This window comes from Struthio camelus, chromosome 9 (assembly GCF_040807025.1).
Source record: "Struthio camelus isolate bStrCam1 chromosome 9, bStrCam1.hap1, whole genome shotgun sequence".
NCBI classification, from domain to species: domain Eukaryota; kingdom Metazoa; phylum Chordata; class Aves; order Struthioniformes; family Struthionidae; genus Struthio; species Struthio camelus.
Window position 1 is genome coordinate 5859396 of NC_090950.1, and position 22390 is coordinate 5881785.

A 22390-nucleotide genomic window follows, 5' to 3' on the forward strand; every position below is an offset into this window, starting at 1 on the left:
CCGCACACCAGCCACCCTCCCCACCCACCTCCGCCACACTCCCCCCTACACAACACCCACCAACACCCACACGCAACAACACCCCACACAGCCTCCCGCAACTCCCCCCCCCCACAAAACACACGCCCCGAGCCACGCCCCGCTGCTCCCCACCCGCAAAAGCCTACAGCACCCGGTATTCCCAGGCGGTCTCCCATCCAAGTACTAACCGGGCCCGACCCTGCTTAGCTTCCGAGATCAGACGAGATCGGGCGTTCTCAGGGTGGTATGGCCGTAGGCAACACCCTCCCCCACGCACACCCCCTTCACAACACCCCCCACCTCCCGCACATCTCACGCCCCCTCGCCCAACACCCGCCCCGCACACCAGCCACCCTCCCCACCCACCTCCGCCACACTCCCCCCTACACAACACCCACCAACACCCACACGCAACAACACCCCACACAGCCTCCCGCAACTCCCCCCCCCCCCAAAACACATGCCCCCGAGCCACGCCCCGCTGCTCCCCACCCGCAAAAGCCTACAGCACCCGGTATTCCCAGGCGGTCTCCCATCCAAGTACTAACCGGGCCCGACCCTGCTTAGCTTCCGAGATCAGACGAGATCGGGCGTTCTCAGGGTGGTATGGCCGTAGGCAACACCCTCCCCCACGCACACCCCCTTCACAACACCCCCCACCTCCCGCACATCTCACGCCCCCTCGCCCAACACCCGCCCCGCACACCAGCCACCCTCCCCACCCACCTCCGCCACACTCCCCCCTACACAACACCCACCAACACCCACACGCAACAACACCCCACACAGCCTCCCGCAACTCCCCCCCCCCACAAAACACACGCCCCCGAGCCACGCCCCGCTGCTCCCCACCCGCAAAAGCCTACAGCACCCGGTATTCCCAGGCGGTCTCCCATCCAAGTACTAACCGGGCCCGACCCTGCTTAGCTTCCGAGATCAGACGAGATCGGGCGTTCTCAGGGTGGTATGGCCGTAGGCAACACCCTCCCCCACGCACACCCCCTTCACAACACCCCCCACCTCCCGCACATCTCACGCCCCCTCGCCCAACACCCGCCCCGCACACCAGCCACCCTCCCCACCCACCTCCGCCACACTCCCCCCTACACAACACCCACCAACACCCACACGCAACAACACCCCACACAGCCTCCCGCAACTCCCCCCCCCACAAAACACACGCCCCCGAGCAACGCCCCGCTGCTCCCCACCCGCAAAAGCCTACAGCACCCGGTATTCCCAGGCGGTCTCCCATCCAAGTACTAACCGGGCCCGACCCTGCTTAGCTTCCGAGATCAGACGAGATCGGGCGTTCTCAGGGTGGTATGGCCGTAGGCAACACTCTCCCCCACGCACACCCCCTTCACAACACCCCCCACCTCCCGCACATCTCACGCCCCCTCGCCCAACACCCGCCCCGCACACCAGCCACCCTCCCCACCCACCTCCGCCACACTCCCCCCTACACAACACCCACCAACACCCACACGCAACAACACCCCACACAGCCTCCCGCAACTCCCCCCCCCACAAAACACACGCCCCGAGCCACGCCCCGCTGCTCCCCACCCGCAAAAGCCTACAGCACCCGGTATTCCCAGGCGGTCTCCCATCCAAGTACTAACTGGGCCCGACCCTGCTTAGCTTCCGAGATCAGACGAGATCGGGCGTTCTCAGGGTGGTATGGCCGTAGGCAACACCCTCCCCCACGCACACCCCCTTCACAACACCCCCCACCTCCCGCACATCTCACGCCCCCTCGCCCAACACCCGCCCCGCACACCAGCCACCCTCCCCACCCACCTCCGCCACACTCCCCCCTACACAACACCCACCAACACCCACACGCAACAACACCCCACACAGCCTCCCGCAACTCCCCCCCCCACAAAACACACGCCCCCGAGCAACGCCCCACTCCTCCCCACCCGCAAAAGCCTACAGCACCCGGTATTCCCAGGCGGTCTCCCATCCAAGTACTAACCGGGCCCGACCCTGCTTAGCTTCCGAGATCAGACGAGATCGGGCGTTCTCAGGGTGGTATGGCCGTAGGCAACACCCTCCCCCACGCACACCCCCTTCACAACACCCCCCACCTCCCGCACATCTCACGCCCTCTCGCCCAACACCCGCCCCGCACACCAGCCACCCTCCCCACCCACCTCCGCCACACTCCCCCCTACACAACACCCACCAACACCCACACGCAACAACACCCCACACAGCCTCCCGCAACTCCCCCCCCCCACAAAACACACGCCCCCGAGCCACGCCCCGCTGCTCCCCACCCGCAAAAGCCTACAGCACCCGGTATTCCCAGGCGGTCTCCCATCCAAGTACTAACCGGGCCCGACCCTGCTTAGCTTCCGAGATCAGACGAGATCGGGCGTTCTCAGGGTGGTATGGCCGTAGGCAACACCCTCCCCCACGCACACCCCCTTCACAACACCCCCCACCTCCCGCACATCTCACGCCCCCTCGCCCAACACCCGCCCCGCACACCAGCCACCCTCCCCACCCACCTCCGCCACACTCCCCCCTACACAACACCCACCAACACCCACACGCAACAACACCCCACACAGCCTCCCGCAACTCCCCCCCCCACAAAACACACGCCCCCGAGCCACGCCCCGCTGCTCCCCACCCGCAAAAGCCTACAGCACCCGGTATTCCCAGGCGGTCTCCCATCCAAGTACTAACCGGGCCCGACCCTGCTTAGCTTCCGAGATCAGACGAGATCGGGCGTTCTCAGGGTGGTATGGCCGTAGGCAACACTCTCCCCCACGCACACCCCCTTCACAACACCCCCCACCTCCCGCACATCTCACGCCCCCTCGCCCAACACCCGCCCCGCACACCAGCCACCCTCCCCACCCACCTCCGCCACACTCCCCCCTACACAACACCCACCAACACCCACACGCAACAACACCCCACACAGCCTCCTGCAACTCCCCCCCCCCACAAAACACACGCCCCCGAGCCACGCCCCGCTGCTCCCCACCCGCAAAAGCCTACAGCACCCGGTATTCCCAGGCGGTCTCCCATCCAAGTACTAACCGGGCCCGACCCTGCTTAGCTTCCGAGATCAGACGAGATCGGGCGTTCTCAGGGTGGTATGGCCGTAGGCAACACCCTCCCCCACGCACACCCCCTTCACAACACCCCCCACCTCCCGCACATCTCACGCCCTCTCGCCCAACACCCGCCCCGCACACCAGCCACCCTCCCCACCCACCTCCGCCACACTCCCCCCTACACAACACCCACCAACACCCACACGCAACAACACCCCACACAGCCTCCCGCAACTCCCCCCCCCACAAAACACACGCCCCCGAGCCACGCCCCGCTGCTCCCCACCCGCAAAAGCCTACAGCACCCGGTATTCCCAGGCGGTCTCCCATCCAAGTACTAACCGGGCCCGACCCTGCTTAGCTTCCGAGATCAGACGAGATCGGGCGTTCTCAGGGTGGTATGGCCGTAGGCAACACCCTCCCCCACGCACACCCCCTTCACAACACCCCCCACCTCCCACACATCTTACGCCCCCTCGCCCAACACCCGCCCCGCACACCAGCCACCCTCCCCACCCACCTCCGCCACACTCCCCCCTACACAACACCCACCAACACCCACACGCAACAACACCCCACACAGCCTCCCGCAACTCCCCCCCCCACAAAACACACGCCCCCGAGCCACGCCCCGCTGCTCCCCACCCGCAAAAGCCTACAGCACCCGGTATTCCCAGGCGGTCTCCCATCCAAGTACTAACCGGGCCCGACCCTGCTTAGCTTCCGAGATCAGACGAGATCGGGCGTTCTCAGGGTGGTATGGCCGTAGGCAACACCCTCCCCCACGCACACCCCCTTCACAACACCCCCCACCTCCCGCACATCTCACGCCCTCTCGCCCAACACCCGCCCCGCACACCAGCCACCCTCCCCACCCACCTCCGCCACACTCCCCCCTACACAACACCCACCAACACCCACACGCAACAACACCCCACACAGCCTCCCGCAACTCCCCCCCCCACAAAACACACGCCCCCGAGCCACGCCCCGCTGCTCCCCACCCGCAAAAGCCTACAGCACCCGGTATTCCCAGGCGGTCTCCCATCCAAGTACTAACCGGGCCCGACCCTGCTTAGCTTCCGAGATCAGACGAGATCGGGCGTTCTCAGGGTGGTATGGCCGTAGGCAACACCCTCCCCCACGCACACCCCCTTCACAACACCCCCCACCTCCCGCACATCTCACGCCCCCTCGCCCAACACCCGCCCCGCACACCAGCCACCCTCCCCACCCACCTCCGCCACACTCCCCCCTACACAACACCCACCAACACCCACACGCAACAACACCCCACACAGCCTCCCGCAACTCCCCCCCCCACAAAACACACGCCCCCGAGCAACGCCCCGCTGCTCCCCACCCGCAAAAGCCTACAGCACCCGGTATTCCCAGGCGGTCTCCCATCCAAGTACTAACCGGGCCCGACCCTGCTTAGCTTCCGAGATCAGACGAGATCGGGCGTTCTCAGGGTGGTATGGCCGTAGGCAACACCCTCCCCCACGCACACCCCCTTCACAACACCCCCCACCTCCCGCACATCTCACGCCCCCTCGCCCAACACCCGCCCCGCACACCAGCCACCCTCCCCACCCACCTCCGCCACACTCCCCCCTACACAACACCCACCAACACCCAAACGCAACAACACCCCACACAGCCTCCCGCAACTCCCCCCCCCCACAAAACACACGCCCCGAGCCACGCCCCGCTGCTCCCCACCCGCAAAAGCCTACAGCACCCGGTATTCCCAGGCGGTCTCCCATCCAAGTACTAACTGGGCCCGACCCTGCTTAGCTTCCGAGATCAGACGAGATCGGGCGTTCTCAGGGTGGTATGGCCGTAGGCAACACCCTCCCCCACGCACACCCCCTTCACAACACCCCCCACCTCCCGCACATCTCACGTCCCCTCGCCCAACACCCGCCCCGCACACCAGCCACCCTCCCCACCCACCTCCGCCACACTCCCCCCTACACAACACCCACCAACACCCACACGCAACAACACCCCACACAGCCTCCCGCAACTCCCCCCCCCACAAAACACACGCCCCCGAGCAACGCCCCACTCCTCCCCACCCGCAAAAGCCTACAGCACCCGGTATTCCCAGGCGGTCTCCCATCCAAGTACTAACCGGGCCCGACCCTGCTTAGCTTCCGAGATCAGACGAGATCGGGCGTTCTCAGGGTGGTATGGCCGTAGGCAACACCCTCCCCCACGCACACCCCCTTCACAACACCCCCCACCTCCCGCACATCTCACGCCCCCTCGCCCAACACCCGCCCCGCACACCAGCCACCCTCCCCACCCACCTCCGCCACACTCCCCCCTACACAACACCCACCAACACCCACACGCAACAACACCCCACACAGCCTCCCGCAACTCCCCCCCCCACAAAACACACGCCCCCGAGCCACGCCCCGCTGCTCCCCACCCGCAAAAGCCTACAGCACCCGGTATTCCCAGGCGGTCTCCCATCCAAGTACTAACCGGGCCCGACCCTGCTTAGCTTCCGAGATCAGACGAGATCGGGCGTTCTCAGGGTGGTATGGCCGTAGGCAACACTCTCCCCCACGCACACCCCCTTCACAACACCCCCCACCTCCCGCACATCTCACGCCCCCTCGCCCAACACCCGCCCCGCACACCAGCCACCCTCCCCACCCACCTCCGCCACACTCCCCCCTACACAACACCCACCAACACCCACACGCAACAACACCCCACACAGCCTCCTGCAACTCCCCCCCCCCACAAAACACACGCCCCCGAGCCACGCCCCGCTGCTCCCCACCCGCAAAAGCCTACAGCACCCGGTATTCCCAGGCGGTCTCCCATCCAAGTACTAACCGGGCCCGACCCTGCTTAGCTTCCGAGATCAGACGAGATCGGGCGTTCTCAGGGTGGTATGGCCGTAGGCAACACCCTCCCCCACGCACACCCCCTTCACAACACCCCCCACCTCCCGCACATCTCACGCCCTCTCGCCCAACACCCGCCCCGCACACCAGCCACCCTCCCCACCCACCTCCGCCACACTCCCCCCTACACAACACCCACCAACACCCACACGCAACAACACCCCACACAGCCTCCCGCAACTCCCCCCCCCACAAAACACACGCCCCGAGCCACGCCCCGCTGCTCCCCACCCGCAAAAGCCTACAGCACCCGGTATTCCCAGGCGGTCTCCCATCCAAGTACTAACCGGGCCCGACCCTGCTTAGCTTCCGAGATCAGACGAGATCGGGCGTTCTCAGGGTGGTATGGCCGTAGGCAACACCCTCCCCCACGCACACCCCCTTCACAACACCCCCCACCTCCCACACATCTTACGCCCCCTCGCCCAACACCCGCCCCGCACACCAGCCACCCTCCCCACCCACCTCCGCCACACTCCCCCCTACACAACACCCACCAACACCCACACGCAACAACACCCCACACAGCCTCCCGCAACTCCCCCCCCCACAAAACACACGCCCCGAGCCACGCCCCGCTGCTCCCCACCCGCAAAAGCCTACAGCACCCGGTATTCCCAGGCGGTCTCCCATCCAAGTACTAACCGGGCCCGACCCTGCTTAGCTTCCGAGATCAGACGAGATCGGGCGTTCTCAGGGTGGTATGGCCGTAGGCAACACCCTCCCCCACGCACACCCCCTTCACAACACCCCCCACCTCCCGCACATCTCACGCCCCCTCGCCCAACACCCGCCCCGCACACCAGCCACCCTCCCCACCCACCTCCGCCACACTCCCCCCTACACAACACCCACCAACACCCACACGCAACAACACCCCACACAGCCTCCCGCAACTCCCCCCCCCCCACAAAACACACGCCCCCGAGCAACGCCCCGCTCCTCCCCACCCGCAAAAGCCTACAGCACCCGGTATTCCCAGGCAGTCTCCCATCCAAGTACTAACCGGGCCCGACCCTGCTTAGCTTCCGAGATCAGACGAGATCGGGCGTTCTCAGGGTGGTATGGCCGTAGGCAACACCCTCCCCCACGCACACCCCCTTCACAACACCCCCCACCTCCCGCACATCTCACGCCCCCTCGCCCAACACCCGCCCCGCACACCAGCCACCCTCCCCACCCACCTCCGCCACACTCCCCCCTACACAACACCCACCAACACCCACACGCAACAACACCCCACACAGCCTCCCGCAACTCCCCCCCCCACAAAACACACGCCCCCGAGCCACGCCCCGCTGCTCCCCACCCGCAAAAGCCTACAGCACCCGGTATTCCCAGGCGGTCTCCCATCCAAGTACTAACTGGGCCCGACCCTGCTTAGCTTCCGAGATCAGACGAGATCGGGCGTTCTCAGGGTGGTATGGCCGTAGGCAACACCCTCCCCCACGCACACCCCCTTCACAACACCCCCCACCTCCCGCACATATCACGCCCCCTCGCCCAACACCTGCCCCGCACACCAGCCACCCTCCCCACCCACCTCCGCCACACTCCCCCCTACACAACACCCACCAACACCCACACGCAACAACACCCCACACAGCCTCCCGCAACTCCCCCCCCCCCCAAAACACATGCCCCCGAGCCACGCCCCGCTGCTCCCCACCCGCTAAAGCCTACAGCACCCGGTATTCCCAGGCGGTCTCCCATCCAAGTACTAACCGGGCCCGACCCTGCTTAGCTTCCGAGATCAGACGAGATCGGGCGTTCTCAGGGTGGTATGGCCGTAGGCAACACCCTCCCCCACGCACACCCCCTTCACAACACCCCCCACCTCCCGCACATCTCACGCCCCCTCGCCCAACACCCGCCCCGCACACCAGCCACCCTCCCCACCCACCTCCGCCACACTCCCCCCTACACAACACCCACCAACACCCAAACGCAACAACACCCCACACAGCCTCCCGCAACTCCCCCCCCCCACAAAACACACGCCCCGAGCCACGCCCCGCTGCTCCCCACCCGCAAAAGCCTACAGCACCCGGTATTCCCAGGCGGTCTCCCATCCAAGTACTAACTGGGCCCGACCCTGCTTAGCTTCCGAGATCAGACGAGATCGGGCGTTCTCAGGGTGGTATGGCCGTAGGCAACACCCTCCCCCACGCACACCCCCTTCACAACACCCCCCACCTCCCGCACATCTCACGCCCCCTCGCCCAACACCCGCCCCGCACACCAGCCACCCTCCCCACCCACCTCCGCCACACTCCCCCCTACACAACACCCACCAACACCCACACGCAACAACACCCCACACAGCCTCCCGCAACTCCCCCCCCCCCCAAAACACATGCCCCCGAGCCACGCCCCGCTGCTCCCCACCCGCTAAAGCCTACAGCACCCGGTATTCCCAGGCGGTCTCCCATCCAAGTACTAACCGGGCCCGACCCTGCTTAGCTTCCGAGATCAGACGAGATCGGGCGTTCTCAGGGTGGTATGGCCGTAGGCAACACCCTCCCCCACGCACACCCCCTTCACAACACCCCCCACCTCCCGCACATCTCACGCCCCCTCGCCCAACACCCGCCCCGCACACCAGCCACCCTCCCCACCCACCTCCGCCACACTCCCCCCTACACAACACCCACCAACACCCACACGCAACAACACCCCACACAGCCTCCCGCAACTCCCCCCCCCACAAAACACACGCCCCCGAGCCACGCCCCGCTGCTCCCCACCCGCAAAAGCCTACAGCACCCGGTATTCCCAGGCGGTCTCCCATCCAAGTACTAACCGGGCCCGACCCTGCTTAGCTTCCGAGATCAGACGAGATCGGGCGTTCTCAGGGTGGTATGGCCGTAGGCAACACCCTCCCCCACGCACACCCCCTTCACAACACCCCCCACCTCCCGCACATCTCACGCCCCCTCGCCCAACACCCGCCCCGCACACCAGCCACCCTCCCCACCCACCTCCGCCACACTCCCCCCTACACAACACCCACCAACACCCACACGCAACAACACCCCACACAGCCTTCCGCAACTCCCCCCCCCCACAAAACACACGCCCCCGAGCCACGCCCCGCTGCTCCCCACCCACAAAAGCCTACAGCACCCGGTATTCCCAGGCGGTCTCCCATCCAAGTACTAACCGGGCCCGACCCTGCTTAGCTTCCGAGATCAGACGAGATCGGGCGTTCTCAGGGTGGTATGGCCGTAGGCAACACCCTCCCCCACGCACACCCCCTTCACAACACCCCCCACCTCCCGCACATCTCACGCCCCCTCGCCCAACACCCGCCCCGCACACCAGCCACCCTCCCCACCCACCTCCGCCACACTCCCCCCTACACAACACCCACCAACACCCACACGCAACAACACCCCACACAGCCTCCCGCAACTCCCCCCCCCACAAAACACACGCCCCCGAGCCACGCCCCGCTGCTCCCCACCCGCAAAAGCCTACAGCACCCGGTATTCCCAGGCGGTCTCCCATCCAAGTACTAACCGGGCCCGACCCTGCTTAGCTTCCGAGATCAGACGAGATCGGGCGTTCTCAGGGTGGTATGGCCGTAGGCAACACCCTCCCCCACGCACACCCCCTTCACAACACCCCCCACCTCCCGCACATCTCACACCCCCTCGCCCAACACCCGCCCCGCACACCAGCCACCCTCCCCACCCACCTCTGCCACACTCCCCCCTACACAACACCCACCAACACCCACACGCAACAACACCCCACACAGCCTCCCGCAACTCCCCCCCCCACAAAACACACGCCCCCGAGCCACGCCCCGCTGCTCCCCACCCGCAAAAGCCTACAGCACCCGGTATTCCCAGGCGGTCTCCCATCCAAGTACTAACCGGGCCCGACCCTGCTTAGCTTCCGAGATCAGACGAGATCGGGCGTTCTCAGGGTGGTATGGCCGTAGGCAACACCCTCCCCCACGCACACCCCCTTCACAACACCCCCCACCTCCCGCACATCTCACGCCCCCTCGCCCAACACCCGCCCCGCACACCAGCCACCCTCCCCACCCACCTCCGCCACACTCCCCCCTACACAACACCCACCAACACCCACACGCAACAACACCCCACACAGCCTCCCGCAACTCCCCCCCCCACAAAACACACGCCCCCGAGCCACGCCCCGCTGCTCCCCACCCGCAAAAGCCTACAGCACCCGGTATTCCCAGGCGGTCTCCCATCCAAGTACTAACCGGGCCCGACCCTGCTTAGCTTCCGAGATCAGACGAGATCGGGCGTTCTCAGGGTGGTATGGCCGTAGGCAACACCCTCCCCCACGCACACCCCCTTCACAACACCCCCCACCTCCCGCACATCTCACGCCCCCTCGCCCAACACCCGCCCCGCACACCAGCCACCCTCCCCACCCACCTCTGCCACACTCCCCCCTACACAACACCCACCAACACCCACACGCAACAACACCCCACACAGCCTCCCGCAACTCCCCCCCCCACAAAACACACGCCCCCGAGCCACGCCCCGCTGCTCCCCACCCGCTAAAGCCTACAGCACCCGGTATTCCCAGGCGGTCTCCCATCCAAGTACTAACCGGGCCCGACCCTGCTTAGCTTCCGAGATCAGACGAGATCGGGCGTTCTCAGGGTGGTATGGCCGTAGGCAACACCCTCCCCCACGCACACCCCCTTCACAACACCCCCCACCTCCCGCACATCTCACGCCCCCTCGCCCAACACCCGCCCCGCACACCAGCCACCCTCCCCACCCACCTCCGCCACACTCCCCCCTACACAACACCCACCAACACCCACACGCAACAACACCCCACACAGCCTCCCGCAACTCCCCCCCCCACAAAACACACGCCCCCGAGCCACGCCCCACTCCTCCCCACCCGCAAAAGCCTACAGCACCCGGTATTCCCAGGCGGTCTCCCATCCAAGTACTAACCGGGCCCGACCCTGCTTAGCTTCCGAGATCAGACGAGATCGGGCGTTCTCAGGGTGGTATGGCCGTAGGCAACACCCTCCCCCACGCACACCCCCTTCACAACACCCCCCACCTCCCGCACATCTCACGCCCCCTCGCCCAACACCCGCCCCGCACACCAGCCACCCTCCCCACCCACCTCCGCCACACTCCCCCCTACACAACACCCACCAACACCCACACGCAACAACACCCCACACAGCCTCCCGCAACTCCCCCCCCCACAAAACACACGCCCCCGAGCCACGCCCCACTCCTCCCCACCCGCAAAAGCCTACAGCACCCGGTATTCCCAGGCGGTCTCCCATCCAAGTACTAACCGGGCCCGACCCTGCTTAGCTTCCGAGATCAGACGAGATCGGGCGTTCTCAGGGTGGTATGGCCGTAGGCAACACCCTCCCCCACGCACACCCCCTTCACAACACCCCCCACCTCCCGCACATCTCACGCCCCCTCGCCCAACACCCGCCCCGCACACCAGCCACCCTCCCCACCCACCTCCGCCACACTCCCCCCTACACAACACCCACCAACACCCACACGCAACAACACCCCACACAGCCTTCCGCAACTCCCCCCCCCCACAAAACACACGCCCCCGAGCCACGCCCCGCTGCTCCCCACCCGCAAAAGCCTACAGCACCCGGTATTCCCAGGCGGTCTCCCATCCAAGTACTAACCGGGCCCGACCCTGCTTAGCTTCCGAGATCAGACGAGATCGGGCGTTCTCAGGGTGGTATGGCCGTAGGCAACACCCTCCCCCACGCACACCCCCTTCACAACACCCCCCACCTCCCGCACATCTCACGCCCCCTCGCCCAACACCCGCCCCGCACACCAGCCACCCTCCCCACCCACCTCCGCCACACTCCCCCCTACACAACACCCACCAACACCCACACGCAACAACACCCCACACAGCCTCCCGCAACTCCCCCCCCCACAAAACACACGCCCCCGAGCCACGCCCCGCTGCTCCCCACCCGCAAAAGCCTACAGCACCCGGTATTCCCAGGCGGTCTCCCATCCAAGTACTAACCGGGCCCGACCCTGCTTAGCTTCCGAGATCAGACGAGATCGGGCGTTCTCAGGGTGGTATGGCCGTAGGCAACACCCTCCCCCACGCACACCCCCTTCACAACACCCCCCACCTCCCGCACATCTCACACCCCCTCGCCCAACACCCGCCCCGCACACCAGCCACCCTCCCCACCCACCTCTGCCACACTCCCCCCTACACAACACCCACCAACACCCACACGCAACAACACCCCACACAGCCTCCCGCAACTCCCCCCCCCACAAAACACACGCCCCCGAGCCACGCCCCGCTGCTCCCCACCCGCAAAAGCCTACAGCACCCGGTATTCCCAGGCGGTCTCCCATCCAAGTACTAACCGGGCCCGACCCTGCTTAGCTTCCGAGATCAGACGAGATCGGGCGTTCTCAGGGTGGTATGGCCGTAGGCAACACCCTCCCCCACGCACACCCCCTTCACAACACCCCCCACCTCCCGCACATCTCACGCCCCCTCGCCCAACACCCGCCCCGCACACCAGCCACCCTCCCCACCCACCTCCGCCACACTCCCCCCTACACAACACCCACCAACACCCACACGCAACAACACCCCACACAGCCTCCCGCAACTCCCCCCCCCACAAAACACACGCCCCCGAGCCACGCCCCGCTGCTCCCCACCCGCTAAAGCCTACAGCACCCGGTATTCCCAGGCGGTCTCCCATCCAAGTACTAACCGGGCCCGACCCTGCTTAGCTTCCGAGATCAGACGAGATCGGGCGTTCTCAGGGTGGTATGGCCGTAGGCAACACCCTCCCCCACGCACACCCCCTTCACAACACCCCCCACCTCCCGCACATCTCACGCCCCCTCGCCCAACACCCGCCCCGCACACCAGCCACCCTCCCCACCCACCTCCGCCACACTCCCCCCTACACAACACCCACCAACACCCACACGCAACAACACCCCACACAGCCTCCCGCAACTCCCCCCCCCACAAAACACACGCCCCTGAGCCACGCCCCACTCCTCCCCACCCGCAAAAGCCTACAGCACCCGGTATTCCCAGGCGGTCTCCCATCCAAGTACTAACCGGGCCCGACCCTGCTTAGCTTCCGAGATCAGACGAGATCGGGCGTTCTCAGGGTGGTATGGCCGTAGGCAACACCCTCCCCCACGCACACCCCCTTCACAACACCCCCCACCTCCCGCACATATCACGCCCCCTCGCCCAACACCCGCCCCGCACACCAGCCACCCTCCCCACCCACCTCCGCCACACTCCCCCCTACACAACACCCACCAACACCCACACGCAACAACACCCCACACAGCCTTCCGCAACTCCCCCCCCCACAAAACACACGCCCCCGAGCCACGCCCCGCTGCTCCCCACCCGCAAAAGCCTACAGCACCCGGTATTCCCAGGCGGTCTCCCATCCAAGTACTAACCGGGCCCGACCCTGCTTAGCTTCCGAGATCAGACGAGATCGGGCGTTCTCAGGGTGGTATGGCCGTAGGCAACACCCTCCCCCACGCACACCCCCTTCACAACACCCCCCACCTCCCGCACATCTCACGCCCCCTCGCCCAACACCCGCCCCGCACACCAGCCACCCTCCCCACCCACCTCCGCCACACTCCCCCCTACACAACACCCACCAACACCCACACGCAACAACACCCCACACAGCCTCCCGCAACTCCCCCCCCCACAAAACACACGCCCCCGAGCCACGCCCCGCTGCTCCCCACCCGCAAAAGCCTACAGCACCCGGTATTCCCAGGCGGTCTCCCATCCAAGTACTAACCGGGCCCGACCCTGCTTAGCTTCCGAGATCAGACGAGATCGGGCGTTCTCAGGGTGGTATGGCCGTAGGCAACACCCTCCCCCACGCACACCCCCTTCACAACACCCCCCACCTCCCGCACATCTCACACCCCCTCGCCCAACACCCGCCCCGCACACCAGCCACCCTCCCCACCCACCTCTGCCACACTCCCCCCTACACAACACCCACCAACACCCACACGCAACAACACCCCACACAGCCTCCCGCAACTCCCCCCCCCACAAAACACACGCCCCCGAGCCACGCCCCGCTGCTCCCCACCCGCAAAAGCCTACAGCACCCGGTATTCCCAGGCGGTCTCCCATCCAAGTACTAACCGGGCCCGACCCTGCTTAGCTTCCGAGATCAGACGAGATCGGGCGTTCTCAGGGTGGTATGGCCGTAGGCAACACCCTCCCCCACGCACACCCCCTTCACAACACCCCCCACCTCCCGCACATCTCACGCCCCCTCGCCCAACACCCGCCCCGCACACCAGCCACCCTCCCCACCCACCTCCGCCACACTCCCCCCTACACAACACCCACCAACACCCACACGCAACAACACCCCACACAGCCTCCCGCAACTCCCCCCCCCACAAAACACACGCCCCCGAGCCACGCCCCGCTGCTCCCCACCCGCAAAAGCCTACAGCACCCGGTATTCCCAGGCGGTCTCCCATCCAAGTACTAACCGGGCCCGACCCTGCTTAGCTTCCGAGATCAGACGAGATCGGGCGTTCTCAGGGTGGTATGGCCATAGGCAACACCCTCCCCCACGCACACCCCCTTCACAACACCCCCCACCTCCCGCACATCTCACACCCCCTCGCCCAACACCCGCCCCGCACACCAGCCACCCTCCCCACCCACCTCTGCCACACTCCCCCCTACACAACACCCACCAACACCCACACGCAACAACACCCCACACAGCCTCCCGCAACTCCCCCCCCCACAAAACACACGCCCCCGAGCCACGCCCCGCTGCTCCCCACCCGCTAAAGCCTACAGCACCCGGTATTCCCAGGCGGTCTCCCATCCAAGTACTAACCGGGCCCGACCCTGCTTAGCTTCCGAGATCAGACGAGATCGGGCGTTCTCAGGGTGGTATGGCCGTAGGCAACACCCTCCCCCACGCACACCCCCTTCACAACACCCCCCACCTCCCGCACATCTCACGCCCCCTCGCCCAACACCCGCCCCGCACACCAGCCACCCTCCCCACCCACCCACCTCCGCCACACTCCCCCCTACACAACACCCACCAACACCCACACGCAACAACACCCCACACAGCCTCCCGCAACTCCCCCCCCCACAAAACACACGCCCCCGAGCCACGCCCCGCTGCTCCCCACCCGCAAAAGCCTACAGCACCCGGTATTCCCAGGCGGTCTCCCATCCAAGTACTAACCGGGCCCGACCCTGCTTAGCTTCCGAGATCAGACGAGATCGGGCGTTCTCAGGGTGGTATGGCCGTAGGCAACACCCTCCCCCACGCACACCCCCTTCACAACACCCCCCACCTCCCGCACATCTCACGCCCCCTCGCCCAACACCCGCCCCGCACACCAGCCACCCTCCCCACCCACCTCCGCCACACTCCCCCCTACACAACACCCACCAACACCCACACGCAACAACACCCCACACAGCCTCCCGCAACTCCCACCCCCCACAAAACACACGCCCCCGAGCCACGCCCCGCTGCTCCCCACCCGCAAAAGCCTACAGCACCCGGTATTCCCAGGCGGTCTCCCATCCAAGTACTAACCGGGCCCGACCCTGCTTAGCTTCCGAGATCAGACGAGATCGGGCGTTCTCAGGGTGGTATGGCCGTAGGCAACACCCTCCCCCACGCACACCCCCTTCACAACACCCCCCACCTCCCGCACATCTCACACCCCCTCGCCCAACACCCGCCCCGCACACCAGCCACCCTCCCCACCCACCTCTGCCACACTCCCCCCTACACAACACCCACCAACACCCACACGCAACAACACCCCACACAGCCTCCCGCAACTCCCCCCCCCACAAAACACACGCCCCCGAGCCACGCCCCGCTGCTCCCCACCCGCAAAAGCCTACAGCACCCGGTATTCCCAGGCGGTCTCCCATCCAAGTACTAACCGGGCCCGACCCTGCTTAGCTTCCGAGATCAGACGAGATCGGGCGTTCTCAGGGTGGTATGGCCGTAGGCAACACCCTCCCCCACGCACACCCCCTTCACAACACCCCCCACCTCCCGCACATCTCACACCCCCTCGCCCAACACCCGCCCCGCACACCAGCCACCCTCCCCACCCACCTCCGCCACACTCCCCCCTACACAACACCCACCAACACCCAAACGCAACAACACCCCACACAGCCTCCCGCAACTCCCCCCCCCCACAAAACACACGCCCCCGAGCCACGCCCCACTCCTCCCCACCCGCAAAAGCCTACAGCACCCGGTATTCCCAGGCGGTCTCCCATCCAAGTACTAACCGGGCCCGACCCTGCTTAGCTTCCGAGATCAGACGAGATCGGGCGTTCTCAGGGTGGTATGGCCGTAGGCAACACCCTCCCCCACGCACACCCCCTTCACAACACCCCCCACCTCCCGCACATCTCACGCCCCCTCGCCCAACACCCGCCCCGCACACCAGCCACCCTCCCCACCCACCTCCGCCACACTCCCCCCTACACAACACCCACCAACACCCACACGCAACAACACCCCACACAGCCTCCCGCAACTCCCCCCCCCACAAAACACACGCCCCCGAGCCACGCCCCACTCCTCCCCACCCGCAAAAGCCTACAGCACCCGGTATTCCCAGGCGGTCTCCCATCCAAGTACTAACCGGGCCCGACCCTGCTTAGCTTCCGAGATCAGACGAGATCGGGCGTTCTCAGGGTGGTATGGCCGTAGGCAACACCCTCCCCCACGCACACCCCCTTCACAACACCCCCCACCTCCCGCACATCTCACGCCCCCTCGCCCAACACCCGCCCCGCACACCAGCCACCCTCCCCACCCACCTCCGCCACACTCCCCCCTACACAACACCCACCAACACCCAAACGCAACAACACCCCACACAGCCTTCCGCAACTCCCCCCCCCACAAAACACACGCCCCCGAGCCACGCCCCACTTCTCCCCACCCGCAAAAGCCTACAGCACCCGGTATTCCCAGGCGGTCTCCCATCCAAGTACTAACCGGGCCCGACCCTGCTTAGCTTCCGAGATCAGACGAGATCGGGCGTTCTCAGGGTGGTATGGCCGTAGGCAACACCCTCCCCCACGCACACCCCCTTCACAACACCCCCCACCTCCCGCACATCTCACGCCCCCTCGCCCAACACCCGCCCCGCACACCAGCCACCCTCCCCACCCACCTCCGCCACACTCCCCCCTACACAACACCCACCAACACCCACACGCAACAACACCCCACACAGCCTCCCGCAACTCCCCCCCCCACAAAACACACGCCCCCGAGCCACGCCCCGCTGCTCCCCACCCGCAAAAGCCTACAGCACCCGGTATTCCCAGGCGGTCTCCCATCCAAGTACTAACCGGGCCCGACCCTGCTTAGCTTCCGAGATCAGACGAGATCGGGCGTTCTCAGGGTGGTATGGCCGTAGGCAACACCCTCCCCCACGCACACCCCCTTCACAACACCCCCCACCTCCCGCACATCTCACACCCCCTCGCCCAACACCCGCCCCGCACACCAGCCACCCTCCCCACCCACCTCTGCCACACTCCCCCCTACACAACACCCACCAACACCCACACGCAACAACACCCCACACAGCCTCCCGCAACTCCCCCCCCCACAAAACACACGCCCCCGAGCCACGCCCCGCTGCTCCCCACCCGCAAAAGCCTACAGCACCCGGTATTCCCAGGCGGTCTCCCATCCAAGTACTAACCGGGCCCGACCCTGCTTAGCTTCCGAGATCAGACGAGATCGGGCGTTCTCAGGGTGGTATGGCCGTAGGCAACACCCTCCCCCACGCACACCCCCTTCACAACACCCCCCACCTCCCGCACATCTCACACCCCCTCGCCCAACACCCGCCCCGCACACCAGCCACCCTCCCCACCCACCTCCGCCACACTCCCCCCTACACAACACCCACCAACACCCAAACGCAACAACACCCCACACAGCCTCCCGCAACTCCCCCCCCCCACAAAACACACGCCCCCGAGCCACGCCCCACTCCTCCCCACCCGCAAAAGCCTACAGCACCCGGTATTCCCAGGCGGTCTCCCATCCAAGTACTAACCGGGCCCGACCCTGCTTAGCTTCCGAGATCAGACGAGATCGGGCGTTCTCAGGGTGGTATGGCCGTAGGCAACACCCTCCCCCACGCACACCCCCTTCACAACACCCCCCACCTCCCGCACATCTCACGCCCCCTCGCCCAACACCCGCCCCGCACACCAGCCACCCTCCCCACCCACCTCCGCCACACTCCCCCCTACACAACACCCACCAACACCCACACGCAACAACACCCCACACAGCCTCCCGCAACTCCCCCCCCCACAAAACACACGCCCCCGAGCCACGCCCCACTCCTCCCCACCCGCAAAAGCCTACAGCACCCGGTATTCCCAGGCGGTCTCCCATCCAAGTACTAACCGGGCCCGACCCTGCTTAGCTTCCGAGATCAGACGAGATCGGGCGTTCTCAGGGTGGTATGGCCGTAGGCAACACCCTCCCCCACGCACACCCCCTTCACAACACCCCCCACCTCCCGCACATCTCACGCCCCCTCGCCCAACACCCGCCCCGCACACCAGCCACCCTCCCCACCCACCTCCGCCACACTCCCCCCTACACAACACCCACCAACACCCAAACGCAACAACACCCCACACAGCCTTCCGCAACTCCCCCCCCCACAAAACACACGCCCCCGAGCCACGCCCCACTTCTCCCCACCCGCAAAAGCCTACAGCACCCGGTATTCCCAGGCGGTCTCCCATCCAAGTACTAACCGGGCCCGACCCTGCTTAGCTTCCGAGATCAGACGAGATCGGGCGTTCTCAGGGTGGTATGGCCGTAGGCAACACCCTCCCCCACGCACACCCCCTTCACAACACCCCCCACCTCCCGCACATCTCACGCCCCCTCGCCCAACACCCGCCCCGCACACCAGCCACCCTCCCCACCCACCTCCGCCACACTCCCCCCTACACAACACCCACCAACACCCACACGCAACAACACCCCACACAGCCTCCCGCAACTCCCCCCCCCACAAAACACACGCCCCCGAGCCACGCCCCGCTGCTCCCCACCCGCAAAAGCCTACAGCACCCGGTATTCCCAGGCGGTCTCCCATCCAAGTACTAACCGGGCCCGACCCTGCTTAGCTTCCGAGATCAGACGAGATCGGGCGTTCTCAGGGTGGTATGGCCGTAGGCAACACCCTCCCCCACGCACACCCCCTTCACAACACCCCCCACCTCCCGCACATCTCACGCCCCCTCGCCCAACACCCGCCCCGCACACCAGCCACCCTCCCCACCCACCTCCGCCACACTCCCCCCTACACAACACCCACCAACACCCAAACGCAACAACACCCCACACAGCCTCCCGCAACTCCCCCCCCCACAAAACACACGCCCCCGAGCCACGCCCCACTCCTCCCCACCCGCAAAAGCCTACAGCACCCGGTATTCCCAGGCGGTCTCCCATCCAAGTACTAACCGGGCCCGACCCTGCTTAGCTTCCGAGATCAGACGAGATCGGGCGTTCTCAGGGTGGTATGGCCGTAGGCAACACCCTCCCCCACGCACACCCCCTTCACAACACCCCCCACCTCCCGCACATCTCACGCCCCCTCGCCCAACACCCGCCCCGCACACCAGCCACCCTCCCCACCCACCTCCGCCACACTCCCCCCTACACAACACCCACCAACACCCACACGCAACAACACCCCACACAGCCTCCCGCAACTCCCCCCCCCACAAAACACACGCCCCCGAGCCACGCCCCGCTGCTCCCCACCCGCAAAAGCCTACAGCACCCGGTATTCCCAGGCGGTCTCCCATCCAAGTACTAACCGGGCCCGACCCTGCTTAGCTTCCGAGATCAGACGAGATCGGGCGTTCTCAGGGTGGTATGGCCGTAGGCAACACCCTCCCCCACGCACACCCCCTTCACAACACCCCCCACCTCCCGCACATCTCACGCCCCCTCGCCCAACACCCGCCCCGCACACCAGCCACCCTCCCCACCCACCTCCGCCACACTCCCCCCTACACAACACCCACCAACACCCAAACGCAACAACACCCCACACAGCCTCCCGCAACTCCCCCCCCCCACAAAACACACGCCCCCGAGCCACGCCCCACTCCTCCCCACCCGCAAAAGCCTACAGCACCCGGTATTCCCAGGCGGTCTCCCATCCAAGTACTAACCGGGCCCGACCCTGCTTAGCTTCCGAGATCAGACGAGATCGGGCGTTCTCAGGGTGGTATGGCCGTAGGCAACACCCTCCCCCACGCACACCCCCTTCACAACACCCCCCACCTCCCGCACATCTCACGCCCCCTCGCCCAACACCCGCCCCGCACACCAGCCACCCTCCCCACCCACCTCCGCCACACTCCCCCCTACACAACACCCACCAACACCCACACGCAACAACACCCCACACAGCCTCCCGCAACTCCCCCCCCCACAAAACACACGCCCCCGAGCCACGCCCCGCTGCTCCCCACCCGCAAAAGCCTACAGCACCCGGTATTCCCAGGCGGTCTCCCATCCAAGTACTAACCGGGCCCGACCCTGCTTAGCTTCCGAGATCAGACGAGATCGGGCGTTCTCAGGGTGGTATGGCCGTAGGCAACACCCTCCCCCACGCACACCCCCTTCACAACACCCCCCACCTCCCGCACATATCACGCCCCCTCGCCCAACACCCGCCCCGCACACCAGCCACCCTCCCCACCCACCTCCGCCACACTCCCCCCTACACAACACCCACCAACACCCACACGCAACAACACCCCACACAGCCTCCCGCAACTCCCACCCCCCCAAAACACACGCCCCCGAGCCACGCCCCGCTGCTCCCCACCCGCAAAAGCCTACAGCACCCGGTATTCCCAGGTGGTCTCCCATCCAAGTACTAACCGGGCCCGACCCTGCTTAGCTTCCGAGATCAGATGAGATCGGGCGTTCTCAGGGTGGTATGGCCGTAGGCAACACCCTCCCCCACGCACACCCCCTTCACAACACCCCCCACCTCCCGCACATCTCACGCCCCCTCGCCCAACACCCGCCCCGCACACCAGCCACCCTCCCCACCCACCTCCGCCACACTCCCCCCTACACAACACCCACCAACACCCAAACGCAACAACACCCCACACAGCCTCCCGCAACTCCCCCCCCACAAAACACACGCCCCCGAGCCACGCCCCGCTGCTCCCCACCCGCAAAAGCCTACAGCACCCGGTATTCCCAGGCGGTCTCCCATCCAAGTACTAACCGGGCCCGACCCTGCTTAGCTTCCGAGATCAGACGAGATCGGGCGTTCTCAGGGTGGTATGGCCATAGGCAACACCCTCCCCCACGCACACCCCCTTCACAACACCCCCCACCTCCCGCACATCTCACGCCCCCTCGCCCAACACCCGCCCCGCACACCAGCCACCCTCCCCACCCACCTCCGCCACACTCCCCCCTACACAACACCCACCAACACCCACACGCAACAACACCCCACACAGCCTCCGCAACTCCCCCCCCCACAAAACACACGCCCCCGAGCCACGCCCCGCTGCTCCCCACCCGCAAAAGCCTACAGCACCCGGTATTCCCAGGCGGTCTCCCATCCAAGTACTAACCGGGCCCGACCCTGCTTAGCTTCCGAGATCAGACGAGATCGGGCGTTCTCAGGGTGGTATGGCCGTAGGCAACACCCTCCCCCACGCACACCCCCTTCACAACACCCCCACCTCCCGCACATCTCACACCCCCTCGCCCAACACCCGCCCCGCACACCAGCCACCACCCACCCCACCCACCTCCGCCACACTCCCCCCTACACAACACCCACCACACCCAAACGCAACAACACCCCACACAGCCTCCCGCAACTCCCCCCCCCACAAAACACACGCCCCCGAGCCACGCCCCGCTGCTCCCCACCCGCAAAAGCCTACAGCACCCGGTATTCCCAGGCGGTCTCCCATCCAAGTACTAACCGGGCCCGACCCTGCTTAGCTTCCGAGATCAGACGAGATCGGGCGTTCTCAGGGTGGTATGGCCGTAGGCAACACCCTCCCCCACGCACACCCCCTTCACAACACCCCCCACCTCCCGCACATCTCACGCCCCCTCGCCCAACACCCGCCCCGCACACCAGCCACCCTCCCCACCCACCTCCGCCACACTCCCCCTACACAACACCCACCAACACCCACACGCAACAACCCCACACAGCCTCCCGCAACTCCCCCCCCCCACAAAAC

General features: G+C 66.2%; 62 non-coding genes across 62 annotated transcripts; all 62 read right to left on the minus strand.

Moving 5' to 3' along the window:
* Window positions 1-160: 160 nt before the first annotated feature.
* Window positions 161-279, minus strand: LOC138068305 (5S ribosomal RNA). Its single transcript, XR_011143035.1, has one exon. It is a non-coding gene; the product is annotated as a 5S ribosomal RNA (ribosomal RNA).
* Window positions 280-520: 241 nt separating this feature from the next.
* Window positions 521-639, minus strand: LOC138068316 (5S ribosomal RNA). The gene has a single exon (XR_011143046.1). It is a non-coding gene; the product is annotated as a 5S ribosomal RNA (ribosomal RNA).
* Window positions 640-880: 241 nt separating this feature from the next.
* Window positions 881-999, minus strand: LOC138068327 (5S ribosomal RNA). Its single transcript, XR_011143058.1, has one exon. It is a non-coding gene; the product is annotated as a 5S ribosomal RNA (ribosomal RNA).
* Window positions 1000-1239: 240 nt separating this feature from the next.
* On the minus strand, window positions 1240-1358 carry LOC138068334 (5S ribosomal RNA). Its single transcript, XR_011143065.1, has one exon. It is a non-coding gene; the product is annotated as a 5S ribosomal RNA (ribosomal RNA).
* A 239-nt stretch (window positions 1359-1597) lies between these two features.
* Window positions 1598-1716, minus strand: LOC138068312 (5S ribosomal RNA). The gene has a single exon (XR_011143042.1). It is a non-coding gene; the product is annotated as a 5S ribosomal RNA (ribosomal RNA).
* Window positions 1717-1956: 240 nt separating this feature from the next.
* On the minus strand, window positions 1957-2075 carry LOC138068336 (5S ribosomal RNA). Its single transcript, XR_011143067.1, has one exon. It is a non-coding gene; the product is annotated as a 5S ribosomal RNA (ribosomal RNA).
* A 241-nt stretch (window positions 2076-2316) lies between these two features.
* Window positions 2317-2435, minus strand: LOC138068337 (5S ribosomal RNA). The gene has a single exon (XR_011143068.1). It is a non-coding gene; the product is annotated as a 5S ribosomal RNA (ribosomal RNA).
* A 240-nt stretch (window positions 2436-2675) lies between these two features.
* LOC138068338 (5S ribosomal RNA) lies at window positions 2676-2794 on the minus strand. The gene has a single exon (XR_011143069.1). It is a non-coding gene; the product is annotated as a 5S ribosomal RNA (ribosomal RNA).
* A 241-nt stretch (window positions 2795-3035) lies between these two features.
* On the minus strand, window positions 3036-3154 carry LOC138068339 (5S ribosomal RNA). Its single transcript, XR_011143070.1, has one exon. It is a non-coding gene; the product is annotated as a 5S ribosomal RNA (ribosomal RNA).
* A 240-nt stretch (window positions 3155-3394) lies between these two features.
* LOC138068340 (5S ribosomal RNA) lies at window positions 3395-3513 on the minus strand. Its single transcript, XR_011143071.1, has one exon. It is a non-coding gene; the product is annotated as a 5S ribosomal RNA (ribosomal RNA).
* Window positions 3514-3753: 240 nt separating this feature from the next.
* On the minus strand, window positions 3754-3872 carry LOC138068341 (5S ribosomal RNA). Its single transcript, XR_011143072.1, has one exon. It is a non-coding gene; the product is annotated as a 5S ribosomal RNA (ribosomal RNA).
* A 240-nt stretch (window positions 3873-4112) lies between these two features.
* On the minus strand, window positions 4113-4231 carry LOC138068342 (5S ribosomal RNA). The gene has a single exon (XR_011143073.1). It is a non-coding gene; the product is annotated as a 5S ribosomal RNA (ribosomal RNA).
* A 240-nt stretch (window positions 4232-4471) lies between these two features.
* On the minus strand, window positions 4472-4590 carry LOC138068343 (5S ribosomal RNA). The gene has a single exon (XR_011143074.1). It is a non-coding gene; the product is annotated as a 5S ribosomal RNA (ribosomal RNA).
* A 240-nt stretch (window positions 4591-4830) lies between these two features.
* On the minus strand, window positions 4831-4949 carry LOC138068313 (5S ribosomal RNA). Its single transcript, XR_011143043.1, has one exon. It is a non-coding gene; the product is annotated as a 5S ribosomal RNA (ribosomal RNA).
* Window positions 4950-5189: 240 nt separating this feature from the next.
* Window positions 5190-5308, minus strand: LOC138068344 (5S ribosomal RNA). Its single transcript, XR_011143075.1, has one exon. It is a non-coding gene; the product is annotated as a 5S ribosomal RNA (ribosomal RNA).
* Window positions 5309-5548: 240 nt separating this feature from the next.
* LOC138068345 (5S ribosomal RNA) lies at window positions 5549-5667 on the minus strand. The gene has a single exon (XR_011143076.1). It is a non-coding gene; the product is annotated as a 5S ribosomal RNA (ribosomal RNA).
* A 241-nt stretch (window positions 5668-5908) lies between these two features.
* On the minus strand, window positions 5909-6027 carry LOC138068347 (5S ribosomal RNA). Its single transcript, XR_011143078.1, has one exon. It is a non-coding gene; the product is annotated as a 5S ribosomal RNA (ribosomal RNA).
* Window positions 6028-6266: 239 nt separating this feature from the next.
* LOC138068348 (5S ribosomal RNA) lies at window positions 6267-6385 on the minus strand. The gene has a single exon (XR_011143079.1). It is a non-coding gene; the product is annotated as a 5S ribosomal RNA (ribosomal RNA).
* A 239-nt stretch (window positions 6386-6624) lies between these two features.
* Window positions 6625-6743, minus strand: LOC138068349 (5S ribosomal RNA). Its single transcript, XR_011143080.1, has one exon. It is a non-coding gene; the product is annotated as a 5S ribosomal RNA (ribosomal RNA).
* Window positions 6744-6985: 242 nt separating this feature from the next.
* On the minus strand, window positions 6986-7104 carry LOC138068311 (5S ribosomal RNA). The gene has a single exon (XR_011143041.1). It is a non-coding gene; the product is annotated as a 5S ribosomal RNA (ribosomal RNA).
* A 240-nt stretch (window positions 7105-7344) lies between these two features.
* Window positions 7345-7463, minus strand: LOC138068314 (5S ribosomal RNA). The gene has a single exon (XR_011143044.1). It is a non-coding gene; the product is annotated as a 5S ribosomal RNA (ribosomal RNA).
* A 241-nt stretch (window positions 7464-7704) lies between these two features.
* LOC138068350 (5S ribosomal RNA) lies at window positions 7705-7823 on the minus strand. The gene has a single exon (XR_011143081.1). It is a non-coding gene; the product is annotated as a 5S ribosomal RNA (ribosomal RNA).
* A 240-nt stretch (window positions 7824-8063) lies between these two features.
* On the minus strand, window positions 8064-8182 carry LOC138068315 (5S ribosomal RNA). The gene has a single exon (XR_011143045.1). It is a non-coding gene; the product is annotated as a 5S ribosomal RNA (ribosomal RNA).
* Window positions 8183-8423: 241 nt separating this feature from the next.
* Window positions 8424-8542, minus strand: LOC138068351 (5S ribosomal RNA). The gene has a single exon (XR_011143082.1). It is a non-coding gene; the product is annotated as a 5S ribosomal RNA (ribosomal RNA).
* A 240-nt stretch (window positions 8543-8782) lies between these two features.
* On the minus strand, window positions 8783-8901 carry LOC138068352 (5S ribosomal RNA). The gene has a single exon (XR_011143083.1). It is a non-coding gene; the product is annotated as a 5S ribosomal RNA (ribosomal RNA).
* Window positions 8902-9142: 241 nt separating this feature from the next.
* On the minus strand, window positions 9143-9261 carry LOC138068353 (5S ribosomal RNA). The gene has a single exon (XR_011143084.1). It is a non-coding gene; the product is annotated as a 5S ribosomal RNA (ribosomal RNA).
* A 240-nt stretch (window positions 9262-9501) lies between these two features.
* On the minus strand, window positions 9502-9620 carry LOC138068354 (5S ribosomal RNA). The gene has a single exon (XR_011143085.1). It is a non-coding gene; the product is annotated as a 5S ribosomal RNA (ribosomal RNA).
* Window positions 9621-9860: 240 nt separating this feature from the next.
* Window positions 9861-9979, minus strand: LOC138068355 (5S ribosomal RNA). Its single transcript, XR_011143086.1, has one exon. It is a non-coding gene; the product is annotated as a 5S ribosomal RNA (ribosomal RNA).
* Window positions 9980-10219: 240 nt separating this feature from the next.
* LOC138068356 (5S ribosomal RNA) lies at window positions 10220-10338 on the minus strand. The gene has a single exon (XR_011143087.1). It is a non-coding gene; the product is annotated as a 5S ribosomal RNA (ribosomal RNA).
* Window positions 10339-10578: 240 nt separating this feature from the next.
* On the minus strand, window positions 10579-10697 carry LOC138068358 (5S ribosomal RNA). Its single transcript, XR_011143089.1, has one exon. It is a non-coding gene; the product is annotated as a 5S ribosomal RNA (ribosomal RNA).
* Window positions 10698-10937: 240 nt separating this feature from the next.
* LOC138068359 (5S ribosomal RNA) lies at window positions 10938-11056 on the minus strand. Its single transcript, XR_011143090.1, has one exon. It is a non-coding gene; the product is annotated as a 5S ribosomal RNA (ribosomal RNA).
* Window positions 11057-11296: 240 nt separating this feature from the next.
* Window positions 11297-11415, minus strand: LOC138068360 (5S ribosomal RNA). Its single transcript, XR_011143091.1, has one exon. It is a non-coding gene; the product is annotated as a 5S ribosomal RNA (ribosomal RNA).
* Window positions 11416-11656: 241 nt separating this feature from the next.
* On the minus strand, window positions 11657-11775 carry LOC138068361 (5S ribosomal RNA). Its single transcript, XR_011143092.1, has one exon. It is a non-coding gene; the product is annotated as a 5S ribosomal RNA (ribosomal RNA).
* A 240-nt stretch (window positions 11776-12015) lies between these two features.
* Window positions 12016-12134, minus strand: LOC138068362 (5S ribosomal RNA). Its single transcript, XR_011143093.1, has one exon. It is a non-coding gene; the product is annotated as a 5S ribosomal RNA (ribosomal RNA).
* A 240-nt stretch (window positions 12135-12374) lies between these two features.
* LOC138068363 (5S ribosomal RNA) lies at window positions 12375-12493 on the minus strand. The gene has a single exon (XR_011143094.1). It is a non-coding gene; the product is annotated as a 5S ribosomal RNA (ribosomal RNA).
* Window positions 12494-12733: 240 nt separating this feature from the next.
* LOC138068364 (5S ribosomal RNA) lies at window positions 12734-12852 on the minus strand. Its single transcript, XR_011143095.1, has one exon. It is a non-coding gene; the product is annotated as a 5S ribosomal RNA (ribosomal RNA).
* A 240-nt stretch (window positions 12853-13092) lies between these two features.
* Window positions 13093-13211, minus strand: LOC138068365 (5S ribosomal RNA). Its single transcript, XR_011143096.1, has one exon. It is a non-coding gene; the product is annotated as a 5S ribosomal RNA (ribosomal RNA).
* A 240-nt stretch (window positions 13212-13451) lies between these two features.
* On the minus strand, window positions 13452-13570 carry LOC138068366 (5S ribosomal RNA). Its single transcript, XR_011143097.1, has one exon. It is a non-coding gene; the product is annotated as a 5S ribosomal RNA (ribosomal RNA).
* Window positions 13571-13810: 240 nt separating this feature from the next.
* LOC138068367 (5S ribosomal RNA) lies at window positions 13811-13929 on the minus strand. Its single transcript, XR_011143098.1, has one exon. It is a non-coding gene; the product is annotated as a 5S ribosomal RNA (ribosomal RNA).
* Window positions 13930-14169: 240 nt separating this feature from the next.
* LOC138068369 (5S ribosomal RNA) lies at window positions 14170-14288 on the minus strand. The gene has a single exon (XR_011143100.1). It is a non-coding gene; the product is annotated as a 5S ribosomal RNA (ribosomal RNA).
* Window positions 14289-14528: 240 nt separating this feature from the next.
* Window positions 14529-14647, minus strand: LOC138068301 (5S ribosomal RNA). Its single transcript, XR_011143031.1, has one exon. It is a non-coding gene; the product is annotated as a 5S ribosomal RNA (ribosomal RNA).
* Window positions 14648-14887: 240 nt separating this feature from the next.
* LOC138068370 (5S ribosomal RNA) lies at window positions 14888-15006 on the minus strand. The gene has a single exon (XR_011143101.1). It is a non-coding gene; the product is annotated as a 5S ribosomal RNA (ribosomal RNA).
* A 244-nt stretch (window positions 15007-15250) lies between these two features.
* Window positions 15251-15369, minus strand: LOC138068371 (5S ribosomal RNA). Its single transcript, XR_011143102.1, has one exon. It is a non-coding gene; the product is annotated as a 5S ribosomal RNA (ribosomal RNA).
* A 241-nt stretch (window positions 15370-15610) lies between these two features.
* Window positions 15611-15729, minus strand: LOC138068372 (5S ribosomal RNA). Its single transcript, XR_011143103.1, has one exon. It is a non-coding gene; the product is annotated as a 5S ribosomal RNA (ribosomal RNA).
* A 240-nt stretch (window positions 15730-15969) lies between these two features.
* On the minus strand, window positions 15970-16088 carry LOC138068373 (5S ribosomal RNA). Its single transcript, XR_011143104.1, has one exon. It is a non-coding gene; the product is annotated as a 5S ribosomal RNA (ribosomal RNA).
* Window positions 16089-16329: 241 nt separating this feature from the next.
* LOC138068234 (5S ribosomal RNA) lies at window positions 16330-16448 on the minus strand. Its single transcript, XR_011142962.1, has one exon. It is a non-coding gene; the product is annotated as a 5S ribosomal RNA (ribosomal RNA).
* Window positions 16449-16688: 240 nt separating this feature from the next.
* LOC138068235 (5S ribosomal RNA) lies at window positions 16689-16807 on the minus strand. Its single transcript, XR_011142963.1, has one exon. It is a non-coding gene; the product is annotated as a 5S ribosomal RNA (ribosomal RNA).
* A 240-nt stretch (window positions 16808-17047) lies between these two features.
* LOC138068236 (5S ribosomal RNA) lies at window positions 17048-17166 on the minus strand. The gene has a single exon (XR_011142964.1). It is a non-coding gene; the product is annotated as a 5S ribosomal RNA (ribosomal RNA).
* A 240-nt stretch (window positions 17167-17406) lies between these two features.
* Window positions 17407-17525, minus strand: LOC138068237 (5S ribosomal RNA). Its single transcript, XR_011142965.1, has one exon. It is a non-coding gene; the product is annotated as a 5S ribosomal RNA (ribosomal RNA).
* A 240-nt stretch (window positions 17526-17765) lies between these two features.
* On the minus strand, window positions 17766-17884 carry LOC138068238 (5S ribosomal RNA). Its single transcript, XR_011142967.1, has one exon. It is a non-coding gene; the product is annotated as a 5S ribosomal RNA (ribosomal RNA).
* A 241-nt stretch (window positions 17885-18125) lies between these two features.
* LOC138068240 (5S ribosomal RNA) lies at window positions 18126-18244 on the minus strand. Its single transcript, XR_011142969.1, has one exon. It is a non-coding gene; the product is annotated as a 5S ribosomal RNA (ribosomal RNA).
* Window positions 18245-18484: 240 nt separating this feature from the next.
* Window positions 18485-18603, minus strand: LOC138068241 (5S ribosomal RNA). Its single transcript, XR_011142970.1, has one exon. It is a non-coding gene; the product is annotated as a 5S ribosomal RNA (ribosomal RNA).
* A 240-nt stretch (window positions 18604-18843) lies between these two features.
* Window positions 18844-18962, minus strand: LOC138068242 (5S ribosomal RNA). Its single transcript, XR_011142971.1, has one exon. It is a non-coding gene; the product is annotated as a 5S ribosomal RNA (ribosomal RNA).
* Window positions 18963-19202: 240 nt separating this feature from the next.
* Window positions 19203-19321, minus strand: LOC138068243 (5S ribosomal RNA). Its single transcript, XR_011142972.1, has one exon. It is a non-coding gene; the product is annotated as a 5S ribosomal RNA (ribosomal RNA).
* A 240-nt stretch (window positions 19322-19561) lies between these two features.
* On the minus strand, window positions 19562-19680 carry LOC138068244 (5S ribosomal RNA). The gene has a single exon (XR_011142973.1). It is a non-coding gene; the product is annotated as a 5S ribosomal RNA (ribosomal RNA).
* Window positions 19681-19920: 240 nt separating this feature from the next.
* Window positions 19921-20039, minus strand: LOC138068245 (5S ribosomal RNA). The gene has a single exon (XR_011142974.1). It is a non-coding gene; the product is annotated as a 5S ribosomal RNA (ribosomal RNA).
* A 241-nt stretch (window positions 20040-20280) lies between these two features.
* On the minus strand, window positions 20281-20399 carry LOC138068246 (5S ribosomal RNA). The gene has a single exon (XR_011142975.1). It is a non-coding gene; the product is annotated as a 5S ribosomal RNA (ribosomal RNA).
* Window positions 20400-20639: 240 nt separating this feature from the next.
* On the minus strand, window positions 20640-20758 carry LOC138068247 (5S ribosomal RNA). The gene has a single exon (XR_011142976.1). It is a non-coding gene; the product is annotated as a 5S ribosomal RNA (ribosomal RNA).
* A 240-nt stretch (window positions 20759-20998) lies between these two features.
* Window positions 20999-21117, minus strand: LOC138068335 (5S ribosomal RNA). Its single transcript, XR_011143066.1, has one exon. It is a non-coding gene; the product is annotated as a 5S ribosomal RNA (ribosomal RNA).
* A 239-nt stretch (window positions 21118-21356) lies between these two features.
* Window positions 21357-21475, minus strand: LOC138068302 (5S ribosomal RNA). Its single transcript, XR_011143032.1, has one exon. It is a non-coding gene; the product is annotated as a 5S ribosomal RNA (ribosomal RNA).
* Window positions 21476-21714: 239 nt separating this feature from the next.
* Window positions 21715-21833, minus strand: LOC138068248 (5S ribosomal RNA). The gene has a single exon (XR_011142977.1). It is a non-coding gene; the product is annotated as a 5S ribosomal RNA (ribosomal RNA).
* Window positions 21834-22074: 241 nt separating this feature from the next.
* On the minus strand, window positions 22075-22193 carry LOC138068249 (5S ribosomal RNA). The gene has a single exon (XR_011142978.1). It is a non-coding gene; the product is annotated as a 5S ribosomal RNA (ribosomal RNA).
* Between the last annotated feature and the right edge of the window lie 197 nt (window positions 22194-22390).